Genomic DNA, 6,017 nt, shown 5'->3' with positions numbered 1-6,017 from the left:
GCCGGTGCGCCATGTTGCCGCCTTCTGCTCAGCAAGGTCAGCAGCTGCCTTTGTGGTTTCCTTTCCGTATTTGAACGTGGGAACTTGTTCTATATAGAATCATGGGCTCCAATTTTGCCGTTGTTTAGTTGACAGGATGGGTGGTGGGTTAGTTGTGAACTTTAAAATGATTGACAGCGGGCCGGGAACCCGCTGTCAAAACGCGCACTTCTGCATTTCCCGATGTCGGGTCTGTCAGCGCTGAGCAGACCTGACCGGCAGTGGCGGGGGACCAAATTCAAATCATTGGTGGCTTGTTTACAGCCACTTCACAATGCTTTTACCCCCGCTTTTTGAATTGGACAGGTCGCCCACCGATATCACCGCTGCGCTTAGTGCGCGTCTGTGAAGCTGAGGCGGGAGGTCACTGGCCATTGAATCAGTTGATGAGTTGACAGCTTCAAATGTCACGTCAAAGCTCCTAGCCAATTGAGAAATGTTCATTTCTCTAAACTGCATTTCCACTAGGGAGATTCAGAAATGCTGAAAGTCTTTACACGAATCTGTTAATACGGATTCTTTTTCCCTCAATCTGTTTCAGCGAATACACTGACACGCGAACACCTCTTTGCCTTTTCTGTAAAAGACCTTTATTGAAGATTCTCCGGCCGGGACTTGTCAAGACAAAGGGACACTCTCAATCAGAGCCTGTTTACCTTCCCCTGGACAAGCCCTTTTTCAGCGCGACACAACAACAGTTATACATTTTCAAAACAGAACACATTTGATTAGCACTTGGTCTATCCAATCCCTTTCTGCCTCTTCCCCCCCCCCCCCCCCCCCGAGTAACATAGAAACATAGAAAATAGGTGCAGGAGCAGACCATTCAGCCCTTCTAGCCTGCACCGCCATTCAATGAGTTCATGGCTGAACATGAAACTTCAGTACCCCCTTCCTGCTTTCTCGCCATACCCCTTGATCCCCCGAGTAGTAAGGACTTCATCTAAGTCCCTTTTGAATATATTTAGTGAATTGGCCTCAACTACTTTCTGTGGTAGAGAATTCCACAGGTTCACCACTCTCTGGGTGAAGAAGCTTCTCCTCATCTCGGTCCTAAATGGCTTACCCCTTATCCTTAGACTGTGACCCCTGGTTCTGGACTTCCCCAACATTGGGAACATTCTTCCTGCATCTAACCTGTCTAAACCTGTCAGAATTTTAAACGTTTCTATGAGGTCCCCTCTCATTCTTCTGAACTCCAGTGAATACAAGCCCAGTTGATCCAGTCTTTCTTGATAGGTCAGTCCCACCATCCCGGTAATCAGTCTGGTGAACCTTCGCTGCACTCCCTCAATAGCAAGAATGTCCTTCCTCAAGTTAGGAGACCAAAACTGTACACAATACTCCAGGTGTGGCCTCACCAAGGCCCTGTACAACTGTAGCAACACCGCCCTGCCCCTGTACTCAAATCCCTTCGCTATGAAGGCCAACATGCCATTTGCTTTCTTAACCGCCTGCTGTACCTGCATGCCAACCTTCAATGACTGATGTACCATGACACCCAGGTCTCGTTGCACCTTCCCTTTTCTTAATCTGTCACCATTCAGATAATAGTCTGTCTCTCTGTTTTTACCACCAAAGTGGATAACCTCACATTTATCCACATTATACTTCATCTGCCATTCATTTGCCCACTCACCTAACCTATCCAAGTCACTCTGCAGCCTCATAGCATCCTCCTCGCAGCTCACACTGCCACCCAACTTAGTGTCATCCGCAAATTTGGAGATACTACATTTAATCCCCTCGTCTAAATCATTAATGTACAATGTAAACAGCTGGGGCCCCAGCACAGAACCTTGCGGTACCCCACTAGTCACTGCCTGCCATTCTGAAAAGTACCCATTTACTCCTACTCTTTGCTTCCTGTCTGACAACCAGTTCTCAATCCACGTCAGCACACTACCCCCAATCCCATGTGCTTTAACTTTGCACATTAATCTCTTGTGTGGGACCTTGTCGAAAGCCTTCTGAAAGTCCAAATATACCACATCAACTGGTTCTCCTTTGTCCACTTTACTGGAAACATCCTCAAAAAATTCCAGAAGATTTGTCAAGCATGATTTCCCTTTCACAAATCCATGCTGACTTGGACCTATCATGTCACCATTTTCCAAATGCGCTGCTATGACATCCTTAATAATTGATTCCATCATTTTACCCACTACTGAGGTCAGGCTGACCGGTCTATAATTTCCTGTTTTCTCTCTTCCTCCTTTTTTAAAAAGTGGGGTTACATTGGCTACCCTCCACTCGATAGGAACTGATCCAGAGTCAATGGAATGTTGGAAAATGACTGTCAATGCATCCGCTATTTCCAAGGCCACCTCCTTAAGTACTCTGGGATGCAGTCCATCAGGCCCTGGGGATTTATCGGCCTTCAATCCCATCAATTTCCCCAACACAATTTTCCGACTAATCAAGATTTCCCTCAGTTCCTCCTCCTTACTAGACCCCTTTTATATCCGGAAGGTTGTTTGTGTCCTCCTCAGTGAATACCGAACCAAAGTATTTGTTCAATTGGTCTGCCATTTCTTTGTTCCCCGTTATGACTTCCCCTGATTCTGACTGCAGGGGACCTACGTTTGTCTTTACTAACCTTTTTCTCTTTACATACCTATAGAAACTTTTGCTATCCGCCTTAATGTTCCCTGCAAGCTTCTTCTCGTACTCCATTTTCCCTGCCCTAATCAAACCCTTTGTCCTCCTCTGCTGAGTTCTAAATTTCTCCCAGTCCCTGAAAAGTTAATGTCAGAAGTGGGATTACATCCAATGGCAGGCAAGAAAGTCTTCCAATTAGGGCTGGTGTCAGGTCAGGTTACTTATAGCTTTGCTACACTGTCTTCCCTTATCAGTAAAGAACCCAATGAGTTTCCCTTCCTCCTTATCAGTAGAAGCTATTACTTTTCCCCTCCTATCTAGGATTGCTTTCTTTCTTTGTGCTGCCTTGCGGCTTTCTCATGACCCGTGTCTAACCTCAACTTCAACTCTTTGTAACCCCTTTTTTTCTGTTGATTCTGCAGTTGTCTGCATCTTGACATTTCTTTAGCTATTTTCCCATGATTCCCGATCTCCATCCTTTTGCCACATTCTCTATCCATCTACCACCTTCGCAACCCTTCTTTACACATTCTCAAGTCTCCATCCAGTCTGACCTCATTACCTCTGCCACCATTGACACATCACTTCTGTCATCTCTACTTCACCTGCCATCTATTCCATCAGCATGGGTGCACTTTATACTCTCTCACCTTGCTCCTCAGAATCTGACCACGATCAGCCCCGACACTCACGTCACCAGGCACACCGGCAGCACCAACAACAACACCAGCGACCTTCTCCGTAATCAGCACAGGATGCTGCACAGGACAGAGGGCATCAACACCCAACCACATTGGTGTTGCCTTGCAGTTTGGCCTAGTTTTGGGCTAATTGTTGTTTTATTTCCTTTTCCCCTGCCTCCCTTTGTGCTGGCTGGCTGCAGCTTAAATTGCTTGAAGTTCCTTATCCCTTTTGTTGTTTTCCAGTTTCCTTGTTTGCAAGCTGGATGCATAAGTTTTTAAGTGGGAGCAGTGATGGCTAATTTTGATTGTTGAGTGTTTGACCTTTGAAGCATTTGAACGGTATCTATCATCTTGTGGTTTTGCAGGTTTCTGACTAGCTCTATAAACTGTGTCAGCTTTAAGCCCATTGTTTTACTGGTCCTTGTATTTTTCAGAGCAGCACACATGTGGCTGGTTTAAAGTTTGCTAAGGCAAAAGCTGGAGCTGAAAGACTGGTTGGGAGCAGCGAGAGCGGGTTTTGCGAGAGAATGTGCAAAGGAATTGTTGTTGGTGTGTGGGGGGAAGTGTGTTGGTATTTGGGCTGTGTTGCTATTTGTCAGATGAGAGTGGCAGCAGAGCTTTGTCATGCATGTAATAAGCATGTTGTGTTTTTTCCAAATTTGAGAGCGAATGTGCAGCAGGCTGTGTTTGGGTGTAGCTGTGAGTGCGTTGTGTTTGGAAATGGTGTTTGTTTTTTTTTGTTGATGTAAAAATGATAAAGTGAGGTAAAAATGGAGATGTGCAAACAATAATGGCAAGTAAAATGAGTGTGGCATAAAAGGAAGAAAAAAGGAGATGTTTTAATGCATCTGCTTTTAATTTTTAAATTCTCCCAAAAGGGAGATGCACCGTTCCCAGAGACACTGCAATACCGGGGTCGATGTGTGGAGTGGACGGAGCAAGCCCCAATTCCATCTCCCTATTCCAAAAATCAATTTAATATATGGTCCTCAGATAGGGGACGTATCAGATATTAAACAGATTTTTTTTTGTTTCAACATTTTTTCGTCTAAAAATTTGCACGATCCATTGGAAAACAGTCCAGTACATTTGGATGCTGACAGCAGTTCCATTCAATACATTTGCATGCTTTATATTTCAAGGTGCAATTCAGTACAATCCAGGATACATTGTGATACAGTCATCAAATTAAGTTACATGTGACACTATACAGTACACAGAATGGATGAGAATACAGTTACATTTCTTTCCAAGATACATTACTAAACAGTGTTGAACTTGCATTATACATGGCACAACACAGGTGTTTTCAGATCATGGTGCTCTATGTATACAAACAGGTTAACAAGTACAGCCAGAGAGGAATGTAATACCGATTCCATCCCCTGGGTTTACTGTGGCAGTAGGGCCTTAAACTGTGGCTCTTCCCCACCGTGCTTTTGCGGCGACTGCACCAATCTTTAGTGCGTCCCTCAGCACGTCCCTGGCTCTTGCATTGCGCCAGTCTGCAACACACAGCTGTGGACATCTCCTTGCTCTGGAAGACCAGCAAGTTTCGGGAAGACCAAAGTCTTTCACCGAGTTGATGGCCCTCCAGCAGCAGGTGATGTCTGTCTCGGCGTGTGTCCCTGGGAACAGTCCGTAGAGCACAGAGTTCTGTGTTAGGGAGCTGGTTGGGATGAACCTCGACAGCAACCACTGCATCTCTTTCCAGACCTGTCTTGCAAAGGCGCAATCCTGAAGGAGGTGGGTGACAGTCTCATCCGCCCCACAGCTGATTCGGGGGCAGTGTGCCGTGCTGCTGAGATGCCGACTGTGCTTGAAGGATCTGACGGGTTGGGCCCGCCTCACTGCCAACCAAGCTAAGTCTTGGTACTTGGGTGAAAGCTCTGGAAATGAGACGTTCTCCCAAAAAAGTTTGACAGTCTGCTCGGGGAAGCACCCAATAGAATCCACCCTCTCCTCCTTCGGTAGGATGTCCAGGACCTTACGTGCCAACCACTGCTTTATGGCCTTGTGGTCAAAGGGGTTTTTTCTGAAAAACGTTTCCACGAAGGACAGGTGGACAGGCATGGTCCAACTGGTGATTGCAGCAGTGGCTCTCTTTGCAGTCCTTTGTCTGGTGTCCCTCCTTCTTGCAGTTGCTGCAGATGACTGCTTTGCAGCTTGTCGCCACGTGGCCTGCTTTCCCGCAGGTCCGACACACATTGGGTTGTCCGACATACACCAAGTAGCCCCGACTTCCTCCGATGGCGAAGCTGGAGGAGGGGTGCAGGATGGTTTCATTGGCGTCCGCTTTCAAAATGACGTGGATGTGGCGCTTGCTGGTCCAAATCCCATACCAGTCGTTCACGTCCACGCTGTTGCCTGCCCCATCGACGTACTTGCCGAGGAATATCAGCATATGAATGACTAGGATGTGGGGGTTGTACATATGCACTGTGATAGTGCACTTCCTCTGTGATGAAAGGGTTCTGCAGTCACCATTGACCGCAGTGGTTCAGCCATCTCCTTCAATGCCTTTAGGAATTTTAGGCATTGGGTGATGTTTCTGAAGGTTATATCAAAGTAACCTCTCTCCGGAATGTCCTGCAAGGCGAAGACATCCGCAATTTTCATGCCGCACGATTCAAACAGGATTTTCTTGATGAAGAGGGACCGGTCAATTGGCGTCTGTCCTTCCACCTTCTTAGC

The 6,017-nt window shown here is 46.5% G+C and overlaps 1 pseudogene; it reads right to left on the bottom strand.

Moving 5' to 3' along the window:
• Positions 1-4,200: 4,200 nt before the first annotated feature.
• LOC139274261 (U2 spliceosomal RNA) lies at positions 4,201-4,403 on the bottom strand (annotated as a pseudogene).
• Positions 4,404-6,017: the final 1,614 nt, after the last annotated feature.

The sequence above is a fragment of the Pristiophorus japonicus genome, chromosome 9 (genome assembly GCF_044704955.1).
Source record: "Pristiophorus japonicus isolate sPriJap1 chromosome 9, sPriJap1.hap1, whole genome shotgun sequence".
Lineage (NCBI taxonomy): Eukaryota > Metazoa > Chordata > Chondrichthyes > Pristiophoridae > Pristiophorus > Pristiophorus japonicus.
Note: the sequence above shows the minus strand (reverse complement) of the source record. Positions and strands in the feature narration are given on the sequence as shown.